The sequence below is a fragment of the Macrotis lagotis genome, chromosome X, assembly GCF_037893015.1.
Source record: "Macrotis lagotis isolate mMagLag1 chromosome X, bilby.v1.9.chrom.fasta, whole genome shotgun sequence".
NCBI classification, from domain to species: domain Eukaryota; kingdom Metazoa; phylum Chordata; class Mammalia; order Peramelemorphia; family Peramelidae; genus Macrotis; species Macrotis lagotis.
Genome location: NC_133666.1, coordinates 665,909,101 through 665,932,242, shown reverse-complemented (window position 1 = coordinate 665,932,242; position 23,142 = coordinate 665,909,101). Strand labels below are relative to the sequence as shown.

Below are 23,142 nucleotides of genomic sequence, written 5' to 3'. Positions count from 1 at the left end.
ATTTAGGAGAACTGAGGGAGATGGGCTTTTAGATTGCAATAGCTGTTGGGTAATTTTTTGCTAGCACTTTGTGCAATATGTCCCACAGACATCATTTTGGCTTATTGCCATGTTGCAATGATTGGAAAAAAAAGCCAAGACCCATTAGATTCCTGAGAAAGCTAGTCAGTCCCCAAGTGACTGCCATGTGTTGTTAGGATGCCAAAAGTTTATCCCTTTTTCTTATCATCATGGCACTCTCACAGTCATTATCTTTGCTTCTCCTTCTCTTCCCCCATCTTCCTTGCTTAGATGTTGTGGAGGACAAACAATTTTGATGAGACAAAGGCAGGAAAATAGGATGGTGAAGGACCTTGAGTCCTTGACAGAAGGAAATTGGTTGAAGGACTTGGGGAATATTTAATCAGAAAAGAGAAGATTCGGAGGGGTTTCTACTAACTATTTTCAGCTATTTTCAGAGCTGTCATTTTGAGGAGGTGCCATACTTATTTTGTTGGTCACAGAGGAAAAGCCATGTGCAGAAATGGTAAAAAAAAAAAAAAAGGTCAATTTTAACTCAATATCCTGAAAAGCTTCCTAAGAATTAGGGTTGCTCCTTGCTCCTTCCTTCCTTCCTTCCTTCCTTCCTTCCTTCCTTCCTTCCCTCCCTCCCATCCTTTGTTCTTTTGTTCCTTCGTTGTCTGTTTCTTTCTTCCTTCCTTCCCTCTCAATTTGTTCCTTTGTTTCTCTATTCATTTCTCTTTCCCTCTCCCTCCCTTCCCTCCCTCCTCCTCTTTGTTACCTCTCTCTCTCTCTCTCTCTCTCTCTCTCTCTCTCTCTCTCTCTCTCTCTCTTCCTTCCTTCCTTTTCTCTATATATTTATCTTCTATCTACTTTCCCCTGGTGGGGGTGATGAAGTCTCTACTTCCTGTGACTCTGATTACCTCCCCACTTTACCCTCCATGCTCCTGTTCATATACTATTACCATTCGCTCACTCCTCTTGCATCTGCCTCCTCAAAGGTCATTTCATACCCTTTGAAGTGAAGGTGCATCTCTCCTGTTTCCCCAAATACCACTCTTATTTGACATATAAATAGTGATATTTAGTTCCTGTTAGTTTCCAGGGTGGGAAAGAGAAAGTTTTGCTTCTCTGGGAAGTTAAAAAAACAAGTTTTTTTTTTCAAGAAAGCAAATATCCCCTGGGGGGCATTTCTTTTCCCCTCAAATTTCCTGCCTTCAGCAGGGGATAATGGAAAGATCATTGAGCCAGAGGACATGGATTCCAATCCCATTTCCTATGTTTGTGGTTTGTGTGACCTCAGACAAAACTCTTGACTTCCCTGGGTCTCAGTTGCTCTGACTATTAAATGAGACATGATGTTCCTTCTAGTTTTAGAACTAAGATCCTTGTTCCTCTTATTCTTTTGGATGGCTCTGTGTTAGTCATAGGTCAATGTAGTTCCACTGCTAGACATTGCAAATGATAGGAATTGTGGGGAACTGGGCCCTTCAAATGAACTTGAAGGGGAAAGACCTGGGTTTAAATCCCACCTTTCACATTCACTAACCATTGACAAGGCATTTAGCTTCCTCTGAACCTCAATTTCTTCATCTGTAAAATAGCTTCAACATCGAGATATTAGGCTCAAATGAAATAAAACGCAAATCACTTTCTAAAACCTAAAGTGAACTACTATTATATGTGAACTACTAATGATTATACTAGTAATTCACTTTGATCAATATTTATTAAATATCTACAACATGGAAAATATACTACAGGTGCTCTTGAAACAAATGAAACAAGTAAATCATCTTTGGTTTCAAAGAATTTCCATTCTCTTGAGTGACAATATGAGGATAAGGGTGGAAAAGATAATATAGACACAAATAATTATAGGCCAAAGAAACTAGCATTTGGGGGAATCAGAGAAGGCTTCATTGAAGTGTAGTCTTAGTGTTACTTTTCGCCTCTTTGATGGAAGAAAAAGACTCTGACAAGCCAAGATGAGGAGGGAGAGCATTCCAGGTATTGGGATTGGTTTGTGTGAATGGAGGGAGGTAGGAGATGAAATATCAGAGGAAGAAAAATGAGAATCAGACATCAGGTTCAATAGTAATACAATCAGGCAGTAAGGGAGTCATTCAGTCAATGAGCAACGAGCAGCTAGATAGGACAATGCATAGAATACTAGACTTGGAGTCAGAAACACTAGAGTTCAAATCCAGATTCATGTACTTACTATCTATGTGATGCTGGGCAAGTCACTAAACCTCTTTCTTTCTTTCTTTCTTTCTTTCTTTCTTTCTTTCTTTCTTTCTTTCTTTCTTTCTTTCTTTCTTTCTTTCTTTCTTTTTCTTTTCTTTCTGTTTCTTTCTTCTTTTCTTTCTCTTTCTTTCTTCTTTTCTTTCTCTTTCTTTCTTTCTTTCTTTCTTTCTTTCTTTCTTTCTTTCTTTCTTTCTTTCTGCAAAGCAATGGGATTAAGTGGCTTGCCCAAGGCCACACAGCTAGGTAATTATTAAGTGTCTGAGGTCAGATTTGAACTCAGGTACTCCTGACTCCAGGGCCGGTGCTCTATCCACTGTGCCACCTAGCCACCCCACCTCTCTCCACTTTAATAAAATGGGAATGACATGATACTAGAGTTATTATGAGGATCAAATTCAATCAAAATTGTTAAGTGCCTAACAAAGTGACTTTAAATAGTGAACCTAGCTTATACTGAGCAAAAACCTGATCAGTTCTGAAGCTTGATATAAGGAGTTTTCTCACAATTATATATCTCAAACAATTTCTTTGTCTTATCTAAAAACTGGTCTTGTGCTGAATAATCAGTTACTATTTCCTTTTTTCCTTTCATTAAATACAGAAGCTTGGGAAGAACGAGACACCTCTTTTTCTGATTTCTATAAATTGCACCTGTTGACTTTCTCCTTTCCCACTTGAAAAGTCCCTCATCCTCCTTCCAACTAGAAATCCAATGAGCTAATTTTGTGTCTTGGTCAATTTTTTAAATTAATGAGTCTTATTTGATTAATTGTTTTTAATGTATGAAAGTCTGTTTCCCTTGTATTTGAGAACCAGCTCTAAAACTGAGGATGGCTTATTGTTCCTGATTTGTTATGAAATTGGCATGAGCTACCCAATAAATCTATACACTCAGAAGCTTGAGCCTTTATTTCTTCAGTCATTTCATCTTTTACCTGCCACATAAATAACTACTGTGTGTTTCTATACAGAGTGATGGTAAATAACCTCGGAGTAGAAGGAGAAAGGAGATAGGGGAACCAAAAAGGTCTCTTAGAGCAGGTAGGATTGGAGTCGAGTCTTTAGAGAAACCCAAGCAACCGAGAGCATCCCAAACATGGAGAATAGTCAGAGCAAAGGTGTGAAGATGGGAGATGGTGTGTCACATACAAGGAACAAAAAGACCAGTGTCCTTGGAGTGTGTGGAACATAAAGTATAAGAAGACTGGAAAGGGAGGAGAAGGAGTCAGATCATAAGGACTCTAAATGACAAACAGTATATTTTCTAATTGATCCTGGAAGGAACAGGGAGCCACTGGAGTTTATTAAATGGGAGGGGTGGATAACATAATCAAATCTAGGCATTGAGAAAATAATTTTGTCAGTTGGGTGGAGGAAGGATCGAAGGGGGAGGGACTTGAGACACTAGGGCCAAATCAGAAGTGATGAGGTTCCAAAATGGGGTTGCAACTGAGCAAGTAGAAAGAAGGGAACATATGTGAAAAATGTTGTAAAGTTAGAAACAACAAAATTTGGCATCTGATTACACCAAAAGTAAATGAATTTTTCTTGATCTCTTGCTGTGAGTTACCTTTTCAAAGACATCTTTGCATGCATAAGTGGAAGTCTCTGAGGCTGTGTCTACACATGCAACCAAGGTATGGGTGATGAAGAACAGCTCCAAACAGCTGTGTGCATAGACACATTTGAGGCAGTGTGCTGATTCAGCTACTGATGCTGCAAGCAAATTCTTCAAGCTTAGCAAGATAAGCAGGAGAGGTGGGCTTGGGAAATAACACTCTTTTTGTGGCTTGATGATTTTGGAAAAGGATTTGTACGGTTGAGTGAAGGTGCAGAAGTGGATGAAGACTCAGTGACTGCTGACAATGGAGTGTAAACTGTATTCTACCTTCAGTGAGCTCTTAATGTGACTTAGAGTCAGTGACAGTTAGGTTAAGGTCACAGGTTTGATTTATACATGGAGCTGTTAGCTTCCCACCTGAGGGAGGCCACAAACTACATTTCTAGCTCCAGATGGTTTTCTTAGCAAATGTAGGCCACAGGTTAGCAATGATAATTCTAAACTTAATCTAGGAAGAGCTGTTTTAATAGGGTTAGGTCTGAAGGTCCATAATTGGACTTAAAAAATAAATTTTACTGTTAAAGGATGAGAGACATAGCCGAACAACAGTTCTCAAGGAAGAGACCTGGAGGTATAAGTGAACCATGAGCCTAGTGAGATAGAATTGTGTTGTGACAACTGAAAAAAAGCTAATATCAGTTTAAGCAGCCTAGTATCCTTAAGAGCTGGACATGGAGTCAGGAAGACTTGAGTGAAATCTGGCTTCAGACAGTAGCTGTGTTACCCTGTACAAGTCACGTCACCCTGTTTGCCTCAGTTTCCTCATTAATAAAATGCAAAACTACTCCATGGTCTATGCCAAGAAAACTCCAAGTGCTAGATAGGACTGAAAGAACTCAGCAACAGCCACTTCAAAATATTGGACTATTGAGAAAATAAAATGACCTTACCAAAGGAAACACCACTACTTTTCATTCTGTATGAATAAAACTTGTAGTCTTCTGGTAAAAATCATAGATGATATCATTAATTTAGAATTAGAAGAAACCAGAATGATCCTCTGGTACAATACTTTCCTTTTGCTTATGAGAAAACTGAGGTCCAGAGAATTAAATTTGGGCAGTTTACCCAAAGTCACTCAGGAAGCAGCTGACAAAAGATTCAAAGCTACATTCTTTGACTCCAAATTCATCTCTTTTCAGGATAACACATTGTGTCAAGGTGGATGTACCAGTAAATTAGAGGCTAGTTTTCTGCCTGTGGTAGATTCTCTTTTGCCACCAACAGGTTTTTTTTTTTTTTTTTTTTTTTTTGCTTTTTATCCACCTCCATGGAGAATGTTCTAATACCTCCTTCTCCTTTACTCTCTTCCTTTGCATTTATAATTTGACCTCTCTTTAACTGTCCAAAATGCCAGGTATCTCTACCTGGGGAAGACAATTTATGCCTATCCAATAACTCTGTAAAATACATTTCACAATATAAATAAATAATTGGTTCTTTTTATACTTTTTGTTGAACTGTGTTATCAAATGGGATTTGAAAAACCGGTTCCTAGAATGTGCTGGGCTGCTAACAAGGTGAATTTATGAATATATTCCTAACAATCCCTGCTGCTGAGAGCCGTAATCTCCAAATTGTGACAAGCCTGGATGGAATGGAGTTTTAATAGAATATAATGTACAAACTGCCTGAAACACCATGATAAGAATTTAAAAAGTGGTGTAAAGAAAGAGCTGGTGGACTCTGTGAGGACAGTGGAAAGGTCTTAATTTAAAATGTTTTAATGAGCCCACATTGTGAGGAAATGGTGAGTAATGAAGATGAATAAGCATATGATAAAGGGGTCAAACTGCAAAAGGGAGGAAAGGAAAGATTAGAAAAATAAAGCTGATGTGGAAAGCATGTCTAGGGATGACGCCTGGGGAAAAATGATAGGACAGACTTGACGTGGGGAGCAGGGTTGAATGACTTAAAGACAGGCAGGGATGGATTTGAGTTTTTGTTACTGGAATCCAACCTATTATGTCAACTTTGGACATGATCAGAAGCCACAGTAACCCACTGATGGTTCTGAATGGAAGGGAAAGTTCAACTGAAGAGCTTGAAAAGGTGCTCTCGGCATATGACATAGAATGCTGGGCTTGGAATTAGCAAAGGTCTGCCACTGATAAGTTGCTTCACTTCTCCAGCCTCAGTTTACTCACATGTAAAATGGCAATAATCCCTATAATACCTTCTTCCAAGTGTGGTAATAAGGTTCAAAAGGCAGAATCTCCAAAAAGCCCTTGGTAAGTATATTGAAGTAGTATATAAATGGCAATTGCCTTTGTAGTAATTTTTGCTTCTACTTTTGATGACAGAATCGTAAGACTGTAGCACAAACTTCTTCAAAGAAATATATATTCAATCCTCTTCTTGCCCCTAGAGCAAATTAAAATAAAGATCAAAGGCAAATATTTACCTTAAGTGCTACAATATTTGGAAATCTGGAACCGATCTTTTAGGAGTTTTGATTTGCATACTTTAATTAATCCCAAAATATTAAACCTAATCTCACAAAGGAAAAGGTCACAGTGTTAATTAACTTGAGACTTACAGCTTTTGTGAAATTCACCAGTTCAATACAAAGCAAAAAAAAATATGGTGTTAATAAAACTAAATTACTGTGACAGGTATAATTTCATGGATTAGTGAAACATGAATGAAGCAGATTCTTTCATTGTTTTTCCTATTCCTTGTCCAAGTTATAGGGGAAAAAAGAGTACCTTCAGAGGTATAAAATGGCTTCACTTTGTTTTGTGAGGTAAACCAAGTTTCTTTTGTCTAATTTGTCTACCCTCCCTTGTTCCTTCCTTCTCTCTCTCCTTCTTTCTTCCCCCTTTACCTCTCTCTCCTTCCTTCCTTCTTTTCCTCCCTCCTTTCCTTTCTTTCTCCCTTCCTCACTTCTTTCTTCCCTTCTTTTTTCCCTTTCTCCTTCCATCTCTGTCTCTCTATCTCTGTCTTTGTCTCTGTGTCTGTCTGTCTGTCTCTCTCTTGTTATCCTTTCCCTTCTCTCAAAAGACTTTCCTGATGGTAGAAAAATAAAATCTGTAGAGCATCCTTTTGAAAATATTGGGAGTCACACACACACATAATCTGATAGCAGCTTTTTTTCCTAAGCGTATTCGTTGATTGAACACTGATATCCATTGTCTTCCTTCCACTTGGTAATTAGAATCCTTAGATAATACAGGTGCAACTTACACTATGCAAAACTCACATTTGAAAAATCTGAATGTAAAAATCTATTAATAAGAATTGCTTTATAAAACGATTCACATGAGATTCCTACAAATAATTGAGTAGCTTTAGTGCATTCATTCATTCATGCATGCATCTATCCAAAACCATTTGAAAATTTATGTGTAATCTATATGAATTAATTTATAAAAATTTTGAGGTCCTCATACACCTTTGAAAAATCTCATGACTATTAAGTAAGTTTGGGTTCATGAACTTTTTTGCCTCACAATGAAAAGATGTGGAGGAAATTAACCTGTGAGAAAATCTTTTGAAAAAGCACTGAAGTAGTCGTTTAACCCTGTCTAGCTCGACATGCTTTTTACCCTCAATTCAGGATTGGGAGTTTTAATTTTTTTTCCATCTCTGGGGGCAGGGATGTTCTATATCCCTTGCCAGGTCTTCTGATTGGTCTGTGCTCGTGACACGGCTAATCTGCCATCTCACCTTCTAAATTCAATGAGAAGGATCAGCCAAAGACTCCAAATACACTCATAGATGATGGAGATTGGAAATAGTTTTCTGTGAATTTATGGGAGGACATGGACAAGAGGCATAATGAATGGGCAGGCATGGATAGGCTGCCATCTGTATCTCTTGAAGGAATACCTACAATGATGAAATCATAAAGTGCTGGAGTATTTTAATGTTACAATTGTGTGTGTGTGTGTGTGTGTGCGCGCGTGTGTGTGTGCACGTGTGTGTGTGTGTGTGTGTGTGTGCGCGGCGCGTGTGTGTGTGCACGTGTGTGTGTGTGTGTGTGTGTACACAAATACTCTAAGTTGATCTGCCATTCTGGCCCAGGATTTCAAAGAACAGTTATCATATTCAGTTGATCTATCAATGGGATTTATTGCTGCTATACAAACTGACCTGGCGGACAGAGAATATCGACAATACATATAGTCAGGCCACCTCACTGCCAACTTCGGTTCAGTTAACCTAATTAGGATCCTGAGAAGCAAGACAAGACAGTGTTTCAGGAGAAACCCAGTTTTTTTTTTTTCAGAACTGAAGTCAGCATCCAAGTGATTTGGAGTTGTTAGAACCCTCATTTTTTTTTAAGCTCAGAAGGATAAAGTGAGACTTTTTTTTTTAATTTACTACTACATGGAAACTGCCCTTGAATCATGGGTAAACCAGATAAGAACAAACATTAATGTAATTGGTAAAATTTCCTTGGTCTTCAGGTCTTCAAAAATTCCTTTGATTTTCATGGACTCATCAGTCATTCTAATTGTCTCTATCTACATGTACCTCCTTTTCCCTTTGGGGGAAATCTGACCAGATATGTCAGTTATAATCAAACAGGGCTGTGTGATCTAATCTCTCTGTTTTAACTTCTTTTCTGTCCCCTTTATCAGGGTAGATTGCAAAGAACTCTGACCTTGGAATCAGAAAACTTGAATTTGAATTTTGGCACATCTATGTCCCAGGGCTGTCAATTTGCCCAAACCACTTAATTTCTTTGATCCTCAGTTTCCTTCACTGTCAAAACAGTAATACTTGCATTGCCTAACTCACAGGGCTGCTATGAGGGTTAGTAGGAATAATAAGTCATATTGCATTTTGAAGGGTTTGAAAAATAAATTTTCCACAACTTCCTTATGAGCTTGGTCATTCAAGGATATCATTCCCTTTTTACAGAGGAGGAAACTGACTTTGAGAGAGATAAATTGACTTTCCTATGGTTACCTAGCTTACAAGTATTGGGACCAGGGCTCAAACCCAAGTTTTTTGACTACAAGCTCAGTGCTTATTCAATTCTACCATGCTATTCTATCAGGCTACTCCTTTATGAGGCAGCTAGATGACTCAGTGATTAGCATGTTTGAATTAGAGTCAGGATCTGAGTTCAGATTCTGCTACAGATACTCACTAGTAGTTTGAACTTGGGCAAGTTATTTACCCCCCGCTCATCTGTAAAATGATTATAACAATAGTACCAATCTCACAGGGTCATTATGAAGATCAAATGAGATGATGTTTATAAATAGTGTTATATAAATACAATTTATTATTATTAAAGAGAAGGGAGATACCAGTTTTTCCAAGGGGAATTTTGCTTTGGCACCCTGAAATCATTGAGTGGCTCTCTCAATATGTTCACCAAATTCTCCTCTCTCAAATCATGGTGTCTGGAACTAGGAAACTTATAGGAAGCATAAGGTATATGAATTATAAATGCCAGGAAAGTTTTATTCAGCTATGGATGCCATGTTTTTGGAAGGACATTGGTAGTGTCCATAGGAGCATGGTTCAGATGGCAAAGGGCCTGGAGATCATGCTATATAATGTTTAGTTATAGAAACTTAGGAGATTTAGTTTCAGGAAGAGGGGACTTGACTGATAGCTGCTATGTTTAAGATGTGGAAGGGATGTGATAGGGAAGGGGGATTAACCTTCTTCTGATTGATTCCGAAGGGCAGAGCTAGGAGCAATGAAGGGAAGCTTTAGAGAGATCGATTTGGGCCTGATGGAAAGAAAAAGTCTCCTAAAATTAGGACTCTGTAAAAGTAGAATGAGTTGCTGCAGATGGTGGTGAGTTCTCCCCAACCCCCACCAGAGATATTCAGCAAAAACTTGATGATTTCTTGTTGAGGATACTGTAGAGGGAATTCTTGTTTAGATATGGATTCTAGATTGTCTCTGAGGTCCCTTATAAATCTGAGTTTGTGAAATCCTCATGATGAAAATTGAGAATGCTTAAACTAATTTACCTGCTCTCTCTTTTTTGGAAGGATGATCTCCAAAGTTGAAATACCATTTTCTCACAAATACTAAGGGTAATTTGGAAGATTATAGTTTCTCTTTGGCACTATATGTCGGGGGCACTGCATGGGACCTTGGGGGAAAGTGAGACTCACCAGGGAAAGATGAGAATTTATCGATTATTTACAGATTATTTTAAGCCCTTTTTGGGGGAGATATTATTTGTATTATTTGAAGATTTCCTTTATTCTTTTATATTTTTTTGTGGTAGTGCCTCATATCTTGATATAGGATTGGGGAACTTGTATAGAATTGGGGAACCCTGCTCCATGTATCCATCTATATATGTAAAGACAAGGATGTAAATGACAAGACAGCTGTTTTTGGAGATTTTGAAGTATTCCCTGGAGGAAGGTACATAACAAATCAAATATCAGGGCAGCTAGCTGGCACAGTGGATAGAGCACTGACTCTGGAGTCAGGAGGACTTGAATTCAAATCTGGCCTCAGACGCTTAATAATTGCCTAGTTGTGTGACCTTGGGTAAGTCACTTAATCTAATTGTCTTAAATAAATAAAATTAAAAAACCCCCCAAACCAAATCTCTGCAATTATATCGAGGTAGCTTTCAAGTTCGAATCTTGTTATTGTAAACCCAGAACTTCAAGGTGCTTGGTCACAGGTTGCATGCTTATGTAGCACGTCATAGTTATATAGTAGTTTACTGGCAATATCTCATTTGATTGCCACAATTATGGATCGAAGACAAGCATTTATTAAGTCCCAAATATATACCAAGCATTATGGTGGATGATGGGGATACAAAGAAAAAAATGAAACAGTCCCTTCACTCAGTTGAACTCTCTTTTTCTCACCCTCTTGTCTCTTGGTCTGTATCTCTTCCTCTCTCTGTCTTCCCCTTTCTCTGCCTTTGTATGTGTTTTTACTATAGATAGATAGATAGATAGTATGATGTACATGTTTTATTATCCTATTTACCCATAGGAAAGAAGATTTTGAGAAGTGAATTAACTTATTCAATGTCACAGAATTTGAAAGGGTTGAGGATTTAAACTTTGGTTTTCTGTAATTTATAAAAATGTCTGCTGTGGTTTGGGTGTTGATTTATCTGCTAGAAGGAGATGTCCTGGATAACTTCTTAAGATTTTTTTCTAGATATGATGTAATGATATATAAAATTTTCAGTTTCCTTCAAGATAAAGCCCATGATTATCTTTTTCTTCCACTTCTCCCCACTACCAGTGGGCTCTCTTGCAGTTACCTAAAATGTAGGTCTAACCACGTTCTCCACCCCCTCAACCCCTCCCTCCCATTCTATGAAAATCCAGTGTAGGATCAGATAGAAACTTGTCAACTTACCATTTAAGAAAGTTTTTTTTTAACTTAGCTCCATTTCATCATTTCTACATTTTAGCACAATACTTTTTCACATACTTTGTGGCTTTTTGGTATTCTCATGGAACCATTCATCTTTCTCCTCTGAGCTTTTGCCTTGGCTGTCTTCTATGCCTAGACTGCTCCTTGTTCTTCCTTCCTCCCTTCCTTCCTCCCTCCATTCATTCCTCCTTCCTTCCTTCTTCCCTCCCTCCCTCCTTTCCTTCCTTCCTTCCTTCCTTCCTTCCTTCCTTCCTTCCTTCCTTCCTTCCTTCCTTCCTTCCTTCCTTCCTTCTTTCCTTCCTTCCTTCCACTTGCTGAATCTTTGACTCTTTGACTAGGCCCTTTAAGGTCTAAGCACAACCTTCTGTAGGGGGCCATGTGTAAAAACTCTAAGCTCACCCCATATAGTGCACCAATTCTGTAAGTACTCAGTCATGAAAAATAATTGATTCAGAAAGTAATTTGGTCTTTTCAGTCTCAGAAACATCATCACTGTGATGGGCCACCAGTAGTCCCCCATTCTTTCTTAGGACTAATGGGATAGTTCTTACCTTTTCTGCCCCAATGCTGGGTAGGTAGGAAAGGAAAGTCCTGTGCTTCAGCCATGCCACAAATTCTTCCTGCTGAAACCGATTGCCAGAACAAGATGGAATGCCTTTCATTAACCAATAAGTCCTTGACTGCATGTACCCATTCAGGAGCAATGTCAGTCAATCCATCATTAAACATTTATTTTATGAACTAGGAAGGGAAATTCAAAAGTAAGCCTTCCCTGTCTTCAAGAAACTTAGCAAGTTGGGTACCAGAGTCATCAGGACAAGATTAGGGATCTCATACAACATCATCTCTATTGTAGCATTTCAGAACTGGAAGAGGACTCTGGGGTCAGTTTAGTTCAACCTGTATCTGATATAAGAATCACCTAGCTAACAAATGACACCCAGGTCATTGCTTGGAGACCTCCCCCCACCCCGGCCATCCAATGGGGTGGGTGCAGAGTATCCAATAACTTCCAAGACATCTCAAGTCTTATCTGGGTAGGTGTAATTGTTAGGAAGATTTTCTTTCAAACCTCAGTCTTTCTTGAAAGGAGAAAGTAAATTATTTGACAATAGGTTGGAAGTGTAGGGTGACTGAAAGTGAGGAGTGAAGATAGCACTTATGTTACCAGGCTGGGAGAGTGGGAGACTGGTGTTGCTCTCAATAATAATGGAGAAATTTGGAAGAGGAAGAGACCTTTTTTGGGGGGGTGGGATGGGGTTAAATCTTCTTATTGTCAGTTACTTCAATTCATCATTTAGGAATGAGCTCTGGAGGGTGAACTGTGTGAGGCACTTAGAATGGGCCATTTGCATAGTGTTAAGTTACGGAAGGAAGTAGGACATGATGGATTTTCTCTCAAAGCCTAGATTAAGTTGGGTGATGCCATTGGGTGTAGGATGCCATTAGAGACTTAATGAGCCAACAAGAATGAGGAATAGGGCCCGCCCTTCATCTTTACAGTAGCTTCATTTGGGCTCTCACTCAGCATCTTGGCATGTTCCCTCCCAAGCCTTTATATGCCCCTTATTCATTGTACAAACATTTACTCCTTCATCATGAGGTAGAGCCAATTAGTCATTCCCCAATGGCATTGGAAGAAGTCGAGGGCACTGGGACTAAGGCTCTTAGTCTCTGTGTGATTTTATATGAGTCAGTTAGTCAAAGAATAATCAGTAAATAAACATTTGGGCAGCTAAGTGGCACAGTGAGCTGTCCTATAGTCAGGAAGACTTGAGTTCAAATCTTATCTAAGATTTGCTGGGTGGCCCCAGACAAGTCACTTCACCCTTTTTACTTTAGTTTTTCATCTGTAAAATGTGATGGAGAAGTAAATAGCAAAGCATGCCAGTATCTCTGCCAAATGGGGTGACAGAATTGGACATGACTGCACAATAACAAACATTTATTATTATATTATTATTCTAAGTATTATTATATGCAAGGCACTGTACCAATTATAAGCGACCAAAATGAAAGACAGTCACTTTCTGTGAAGAGTTTACATATAATGGGGAATGCCAATATCCATAAAGTAAGTGAAAATGAACTATTTAATCTCTCTGTTGTCTCCAGTTATATCTTTGTAGCATGAGAGAACTGGACCAGCTGAATCCAAGATTCCTTTCATTACTACTTCCTATGCTTCTATGAAAAAAGAACACTAGGTTTGGAGTTAGGAGGCCCAGGTTTCAATTTTGGCTTTTCTGCTTAACCTCAGAAAGATCATATGCTTTCTCTTTGCCTCAATTTCCTCATCTGTAAAATAAGGGATTGAGTTATATGATTAAGGCCATGTCCACTTTTATACCTATGATCCTGTCTAAAATGATTGTGTCCAATAATTCAATTATGTTAGCATTGATTAAATAACCACTACATGTTAGGTGCCAGGGTTTGAAAGAAAAAATAAAATAAGCCCTACCCTCAAAGACCCTCAGTCCACTGAAGGATAGAACATCTACTGAAGGATAGATATGGTATCTATACACGAGAGGTAAGGAAGGACATCTAGGTGGCTCAGAAATGGATCTGGAGTCAGAAAACCTGAGTTCAAATCTGGTCTCAGACACTCTGTTTTCACAACCTTGGGAAAGTCACTTAGCTTCTGTTTATCTCAGCATCCTCATCTGTAAAATGTCGTTAAAAATAGCACCTATATTCCAAGATAAAATGAGATATTTGTTACGTGCTTTCTAAACCTTAAGGTGCCACATAAATGTTATCATCATCATCATCATTATTTTTGTGGTTATACTGCTGAGAATGGAAGGAGAATCAAGAAAAGTTTCATGTCAGAAACTTTGTGGAGCTGAGACTTGAAGGAAGCTAAAGATAGGAGGAGGTGGTGATAGTGCTGGGGAGAACATTCTAGGCATGGCAGACTACCTGTGCAAAGACATAAAAGTGGCAGATGGTCTATTCCAGTATGTAGGCCACTTTGGATAGAATGTGGGCCACATGAAGGGGAGAAATTTGCAAAAAGTCTGGGAAAGTGGGCTGTATAATAACACTTACTAGCTACTTATGAAGAGATTGATAATGATGGTGGGAATCATGACTTCTGGGGATTCTGGCAGTGAAAGTGAAGCATGCTTTCCTTCTCTTGCTTAACAGAGAACTGGCAGACCATAAGTATGGAATGAGGCATATACTTTCAGAAATGGCCAATGAGTTAATTTATGTGTATTTATTTGCAGAGCAACTAGGTGGTCCAATGGATAGAGTGCTAGACCTGGAGTCAGAAAGATTCCTCATTCTGAGTTCAAAATTGGCCCTGGACATAATTAGCTGTGTGACCCTGGGCAAGTTACTTCACCTTGTTTACCTCAGTTTCATTATCTGTAAAATGAACTGGAGAAGGACATAGTAAACCACTCCAGTATCTATGCCAAGAAAATCCCAAAAGGTTGTCCCTTTTGGGTGGTGCAGTGGATACAGCATCGGCCCTGGAGTCAGAAGGACTTGAGTTCAAATTTGGATTCAGACACTTGATACTTTCTAGCTGTGTTACTTGGGCATTGCCTTGCAAAAAGAAAAAAAAAAGAAAATCCTAAATGAGGTCACAAAAGTCAGACATGATAGATCAACTAAACAACAAAAAGCTTGGTCTTTCCCTTGGTCCTCTGTACAAATCAGTGCTTAATAAATGTCTGTCAGTGAATGTGATTGATGATTTAGGCAAAGTAGCAAGTACCCAGGGAGGTTTACTGAAGGCAGTGTGGTGCAGTGGGTTGGATCCTGGGAATGGAGTCAACCTGGCCTCCAATCCTACCTCCCTCTTGGCTAATTTGTAGGGCTCAGTTTCCTCATTTATAGATGAAGAAAGTAATGTCTGTCCCTGACTTGGCACAGGGTCTGTGTGGGAGTGAAAAGGCCACATCCAAGGGAGCTGATGCAGAAAACATGCTTTGTGTGTTTTTGTGGAAAGAGGTCTTGGTGATCTGATGGTCTTAGGATCTCTTTGTTCTCAGAAAAGGGCTCACTGGGGTGAGGTAGCTGGCAGTAACTCCCAGGTAGCTTTTTGTGCAGGGACTCTCTATTGACAAATAGTACACAGGAAAAAAAATACAGAATGTGATTGTGATGGAAAGGGCACCATCCTTGACTGGGCTAATTGGGTATTGGAATATAATATACATTATGTGGTATAATCAGCATTAACTCACACTTCAATCAAGCAGCCACTGTAAGCATTAGCCAAAATGGGCAGCAGCTGAAGCAGCATTTTATGTGAATCTGCTCAAATTACTGCCCCCGAAAACTTCAACTGTGGAATAAACTATGCAGATGGGTGAGGTCCCCTACCTCCACTGGGTGAGGGAGGGGGTCTGGATTGGAGGATCATAGAACTAGAGATAGAGGGAAGGAGACTCAGAGGTCATTGAATCCAGCCCCTTCACTTAATAGATGAGGGAATTGAGTCCCAGAGAAGTCCAATGACTTAGAATCATTGGATCATAGATGTATAGCTGGAAGTCACCTCTGAAGTCATTGCATTCAATCTCCTTATTTTAGTCCTCTCAGTGTCCCAAGGCTCACTCTGACTTAAGCAATTTTAAGGTCTACGGTAATGGGCCCCTCCAGTTAGCGATGACCTTCTTTTTCAGACCTCATGTGGCACATAGTTCAATGGGATAATATATTTAGAGTTAAAAGGATCCTTAGTGTTATACAGTCCACCCCTTTCATTTCATAGGTCAATGAACAAGTATTTATTAAGGACTTATTATGTCCAGATCTGGGCCAAGACATGGAGATGGGAGATGGAAGATTCTTGTTCTTTGTAAGGAATAGTAATGAGGCCAACATGGCTAGACGATGATGATGTTTGTCCTTCATTATCAAAGCAGATGATACCAAGAAGCACATGATTTTGATTTGAATGAGGGCTGCTTTGCTAAGTCACCAACCTCACTTTCTCCTCCAGGGAAGAGCCAGTGGGCAAATACGAATCAGGATGACTGGAGATAGCCCTGGATGTGAGGCAATCAAGTTTAAGTGACTTGTCCAAGGTTACACAGCTAGTAAGTGTCAAGTGTCTGAGGCTAGATTCGAACTCTTATTTACCTGACTTCAAGGTCAGTGCTCTATCCACTGTGCCATCTCCTTGCCCTAGGATTAGACACTGAGTATCATAAGAGGTCATATGACTTGTCTAATATGTGGCAAGGTCTGGATTTATTGAAGATGAAATGATGATAAGGTCATCAGAGACTGGGAAGCACCATGATTTTCAAAGAGGAAGTTGGTGTAAACTTCAAAGAATAGATACAAATTAGACCAAAGATAGGGTTACAAAGAAAGGCAAAAATAGTCCCTGCCCTCTAGCAACTTACCTTGTAGAGACAACAATGTACATAAATTGGTTCTTACCAGATACATATAGATTAGAAGGAATGTAACTTCATTGTGGAAAGCTATAACACATGGAGAAGGGCATGGAGAAAGCCTCTCTTGCAGAAGGTCATATTTGAACTGAGTCTTGAAGGGACATTGGAAGCTAAGGGGTACAAAGGAAGTTGAGGGGTGCAAAGATCATGAGATTTGGAGAGAGAAGATGAACTTAAGTTCTGATTTTGCTATTTACTCACTGTGTCACCTTAAATGAGTCATTCTTTTCTTGGTCTTAGTTTCCCTTCTTCTAAAATGAGAGGTTTGGGCAACATGATTTTAAAGATCCCTTTTGATTCTTTTGGCAGTCACCTACTATACCTGTGATTTTGAGTGGTGATGATTCTAATAATAATAATACTAAATAGCATTCACATAATGCTCTGAAGTTTAGATTATCTAATTTGATCCCCCCCCCCATAACTCTTAAGAGGTAGGTTATATGATCCATCTTTTACAGTTGGGGAAACTGAGGCAGACAGAGGTTAAGTGACTTCCCCAGGTTCACACAACTATTGAGTGTCTGAAACAGGATTTGAAGTCAGGTTTTTTTAGTTCCAGACCTAACCCTTTCATAATAATGAACATTTATGCAATGCTTTGAAGATTTCAAAGCACTTTAGATATGTCAACTCATTTATCTCTCAATCTCTCTGAATCATGGTTTCCTCACTTGTCAAATGTAGTGACTGCATCGGATCCTATTTAGGCTCTTTGCTATCACTAAATCTGATTTCTGTGCTCTATGACTTAGAGTCAGGTAGATCTGGATGAGGTCATAGAGGAATTACTTAATTGTTCTCAACCTCAGTTTCCTCATCTGTAAAATGGGTATAATACTAGTACCTAGCTCTCAGTGTTACCACAAACATTTAATGTTTTTAAAGTTCTTTGCCAACTTTAAAATTAAATGATAAGGTTTAATATTAGCTGCCATGATGATGATGATGATTACCATTACTCAAAGTTATAGAGGCTTGAGCAGAGGTGAAAAGATTTCAAATAGAAACTGTGGAGAGTGCAGTGGTGAACTGATTGCATTGTTGTTCAGCCTTCATGTTCAAAGAGGACCAATGACATCATTGAGCTCTGCACTGACACTACTCTCATACCTTGCCCACTCTCTCCTCCCTTGTATTACCATCATTTCATCTACTCCTAATTGTTCGCCTTTGTACTGGCACAGAGACCAGAAACTGTTGCCTCCAGCAAACAACCCCCGACATGGTTTCCCATGGCAACTGAACAATAACTCAAGAGAAAAAGGAGGTGGAGTATGATTCAGATCATTGCCTAATTTCTTCAGCATGGCCTGGATTTCTTTTAGTCATTCAAGTCTGCATGCATGGGACAGTTCTTGGGTGAGGGACACTACTTAGGATGCTTCAATTCTGTTTTCTTTGTCTTTAGAATTGGGGTTCCTATGGGTGATGATAGGGCTTAAAGGAAGAAGAAATAGTAAGCAATGATCCAGGACCTCATTGAGGGTAAACTTAGAAAAAAGTGAGATAAAAGAATGATAGATTTAGAGGTGGAAGGGACCCTAGGGCTCTCTTCCATATTTTATGTGGAGTAGAGGCTTAATTCATTTGGTCCCAGAAAGCTGAATTAGGTGGAATAGGTAGAAGTTATAGAGAGGTAAAATTTGGGTTTGGTATAAGGAAAAACTTAGAACTGCCCAGCTCAGAGAAGGTGAAAAATTTGCTTCGAGCTATACAGGAGTTTTTAAGTCTAGAAAACTGAAGACTTTGGTTACAAGAGAGTCCTGTTTGGGGGTATGTTATTTCAAAATGACAGTTATGTTTAAAAAGTGAATCAAGGGGTGGCTAGGTGGCATAGTGGATAAAGCACCGGCCCTGGAGTCAGGAGTACATGGGTTCAAATCCAGTCTCAGACACTTAATAATTACCTAGCTGTGTGGCTTTGGGCAAGCCACTTAACCCTGTTTGCCTTGCCAAAAAAAAAAAACCCTAAAAAAAGTGAATCAACAAAACTTGTATTTTGAAAGAGCTGAATACTTCAAGAGGGCATTGTTATAATCTATAGGATCAGAAAGAGATTGAAAAAATAAGGAAATGGTATTTTTCCCTAGTTTAGGAGGCGTTTTTGGAATTAGGAAAGCCAACTTGTGGTATGACTTTTGGCAGATTCACCACTCTAGGAATCACTTTTCTTGTCTGAGAAGAAATGGGTTTTTGTCCTTGTCTCTCTGGCCCTTAAAGGGTGGCTGGGAAGATCAGATGAGCTCATGAGTGTGAAAAGTACTCCACAGAGGGTAAGCAGCATGAAGGATTGACATGCTTACTCAAAATCCTTGAATTCCTAGAAGAGAATAAATCCAGGATGTAGGCAGACAAATAAAAGGAAGACATTCTACTTGGTGTGGGATGAGTTCTAGAAATTACCCTGAGAATTGGAACAAATAGGAAATACAAATAGGTTAAAGAAGGGTTTAAATAAATCCTTGGCTGTTTCATCTAAGCAAGTTATTAAACAAACCTGGGGAACCTTGGGAGAATAATAAATGCAGTGAGTGTGGATAATGGACAAAATTCTGGAATGGGTCTGAGATTTCAGAATCTCTGAGTGTGAAGAGACCATGTTTTGGGATCCCTGCTCTGACACTTGGGTGACTTTGATTTGGGGGGAGGCAGTGCTAATGTCAGCACCTCATTAATTCAGGATCAGTGTTAGGATTTGGCCTTTGTTGGCCAGTATCCTCATTACACTTATGCCAAGGCTAAACATGCCTCACTTCAACTTCCAACCATTGTTCCTAGTTCTATCTTCTGAGACTAATCCAACCAAATCCTTCTTTTGCATGTCAACCCTTCAGATAGTAGAAGTCTGCTATTGTATCCCCTGCTAAGTCTTCTCTTTTCCAGGCACAATATTCCCCAGTTCCTTCATATACTGTCAGGGAAACTAGACTCTTATATTTATCAGTAGCTACCCTAAGATGTGAAGCCCCAAATGGAATACAATATTCTAAATGTGATCTCACCAGAGTGCAGGACAGTGGAGTCCTCTCTATCTAATCTAATTCAATTCAATAAAAATTTATTAAGTACTTACATTATGCCTGGTACTTACTGTGCTAAGCTGTGGGGATATAATGAATAAAAAGACAATCTATCCCCTCATTGCATTTACAATCTAAAGTGGGAGACAATACTCTAAAGGAAACAGGAAAGTGGGGAGGTACAGGGATGGATACCCAGTGTAGGGGCATTTTGTTTCGTGGAGTTGAAACCAGACAGGGAAGCAGATACAAAGAGGAGCGAGCTGAGTCCAATCTCTGCCCTCTGTAAAGGCATTGGAAGGAATTCAGTTTTCCATCCTTCAGCTTTCCAAACAGAGGATATAGTCAATCAGGGATTGAGTTGGTGATGAGTTTAGAATTGATGAGCTTATCTGCAAGGGGCATCTTGTTCCTCAAACCTAGATGTAAAGCTACAGAAAAATAGCATGGGTTCCTTCTCTATGGGAAAGTCTTTGTACATGCAGGGCCCCTCTCAGCAATCATTTGGCCCCAGGTTTGGCTTGGGCCTCAGTGGAATGACAAGATGGGATTCTGGGACATAAATGACCCATAGAGAATATCCATGTCAGGGTATGAGGGATTCAGGAAATCTAGTTTTGAATCATAGTTTGAAGGAAGGTATTAGGGAGGTAAGAGAAGGGATGCTGGTGGATAGAAGTGAGCACCCATCTTCTTTTGGTAAAATTTAATTTAATATTTTCCATGAACAAAAATTTATTTTTTTCTCCTTCCTACCTCTTTTCACCCTCATTGAAAAAACAAAAGAAAAAAAGCTTTTTATAACAAATATGCATAATGAAATAAAATAAATTCTCACATCAACTATCTCCATATATACATACCCATATATATGCATGCACACACACACACACACACACACACACACACACACACACAAATTTGCATTGAGTTGGTCATTTCTCTTCCAGGAGATGGTTAATATACTTGCTTATTGTGCTGATCAGAGTTCTTGAATCTTATAAAGTTTTTATGTTTTTACAGTGTTACCATTTTTGTATAAATTGTTCTCCTGGTCTTATTCACTTTATTCTGCATCAGTCCATATAAGTCTTCCAAGTTTTTCGGAAATTGAACCTTGGTCACTTCTTAGGGTACAATAGGAGTCCATTACATTCATATGCCTTATCTTGTTCAGTCATTCCACAATTGATGGATGCTTATCTTTCTCTGAAGGATCAAATCTTTTGGAAGATCATAGAATTGGGAGAGACTTCAAAGAAATCTAGTTCAGCTTCCTCTTTTCACAGCTGAGGAAATTTAGGCCCAGAGAGAGTGATTAAGATTCATATAATCTTAAGATCTGAGATAGGGACTAGGCACTTTGTCCACTCTCACCATTTTACTGTAGAGAAAACTGAGGCCCAGTCATGAAGGGAATAAGTGGAAAAATTGGAATTCAAACTCAGGGTAGGTCACTTCCAAGTTCAGGTGGTAAGCTTTCTCTCAAGTCTTGCTACATGTTTTGTCTGCCTCTTGTACCAATTGTGATGTTAGTTCTGTTACTTTGTGTGATCTTACTGCTAATGTATAATCCCCTAATAACACCTACTTTGCCTCTTGCTATTGTCCTTTGGGTTACCATACAAATTAAGATTCTTTCTTTCTTTCTTTCTTTTTTTTTAGTTTTTGCTAGGCAATGGGGTTAAGTGGCTTGCCCAAGGCCACACAGCTAGGTAATTATTAAGTGTCTGAGGCTGGATTTGAACTCAGGTCCTCCTGACTCCAGGGCTGGTGCTCTATCCACTGCGCCACCTAGCCACCCCTCAAATTAGGTTCTTTTAAGATCATGATTTACCCCATGACCTGCAACCATATAGTATCACTGAGAGAATTATAGCAATAATAATAATGATGATGACACTAATACTACTACTAATAATAGACTTAGAGAATAATAATAATGATTAGGGCTTGTGAAATACTTTACAGGTTTGATGTATCAAAAAGGTATGTATCAGGTTTGATCTTCACAACAACCCTGTGAGAAATTCTTATCCTCATTTTACAGGTGAGAAAATTGAAGCTGAGATGTGCCCAGGAATTTGCACTTAATCAATAGCAGAGTCAGAATTAGAACTCAGGTCATCTTTACTCCAACCCTGCCATGATATCTACCATGTCTTGCAATCTCTGTATTTGCTCTGGAGCTGCCCAATCTCCCAAAGACAAGCCTTGTCACTTCTGATTATGGATCCAGGTCATTGTGTATCACCATTATCTCCCAAGACAGAGACAAGCTCAAACACAATGTCTTAAACCTAGTGCTTAATGAATTTTTATGGGGTCAAATGGGCTGCCCATCCAATGACACATGATGTCCATCCCATGGGGAAAATATTGTTCAGGTGAGAGCTGAGACTTACAACTCTCATGAACTTTGGCAAGAGGTCAAATATATCCCATGAGACTTTCTGAAGGATTGGATTAATTATTTCCAAGTGATTCTCCTTTTAATTTGACCTAATTAGCTTCATTTTCTACTCATCGTTTCTATGTATGAATCTTTAATGTTGGTGTAACAGTTGGAAAAGTTTAATTTCAGGGAAGGATAATCTGTATAATGAGGCCTGAAAGAATATTTCGGGGGGGGTGTGGTGTGGTGTGGATCTGGAATGTCTTATGAAGACTGCACACTAATGTGCTCATGGAACTCCAGGTCCTATCTACATTTACTATTTGGAGATAAAGGAAATATTTAAGCCTTGACTTATTAGCCATGAAATTCTAAAGGAATAGGAGAGGGTGTAGTGGAGGTCTGATGACAATCTAAGGGACATCAAGGGTGGAAATCTCATAAGCTGCAAAGATTTTGATGGGCTTCTTATCTGAATGGGCTTCTTATCTGAATCTGCAGAGTCATCTCCAGGAAGCCCATGACCCTATCAAAACAATAAAAAAGTAAATAGTATAGTAAATAGAATTAGTCCAGTGGTGAAGTGAATAGAGATCTCGCCTTGAAGTCAGGGACCTGAATTCAAAAACTACCTTTCACATATACTGGTTGTGGATCCTGGACAAATCACTGCATCTATGAGTCCCTTAGGCAACTTTCTAAGATTCTAAATTGTAGAAAAGAGTTTGACCTGTAAAGGTAAAGTGAGCTTCCTCATTAGTCTCCTAAACTAATGAAATCACAATTCCATTCTCTGTCACATCTTGGTGCAAAGAGAGGTGTAGCCCAGGAATTAGAAAGTTCTGAGTTCAAGTCCTGCCTCTGAAACAAAATGGCACATAACTTTTGCAGTGGCCCATATAATTCTCTGAGAACAGTTGTAAATGAACAACTGATGTTCATCAGAAGAGGGAGGGAGCTTCTACCCTGGAACATTTCCATGTTGAAAAATAACAGATTCATCCCTACTATCCCCCAAAGGCAGTAAAATATTGTCACATGTATGATTTATTTTTTCATATCTTCCACCTTTTCACCTCTTTTCCTCAA

At 39.1% G+C, this 23,142-nt stretch overlaps 1 protein-coding gene across 2 annotated transcripts in view; it reads left to right on the top strand.

Moving 5' to 3' along the window:
• The window catches only part of TMEM132B (transmembrane protein 132B), a 676,739-nt gene that overhangs the window by 293,122 nt on the left and 360,475 nt on the right, over positions 1 to 23,142 (top strand). The window lies entirely within an intron of this gene.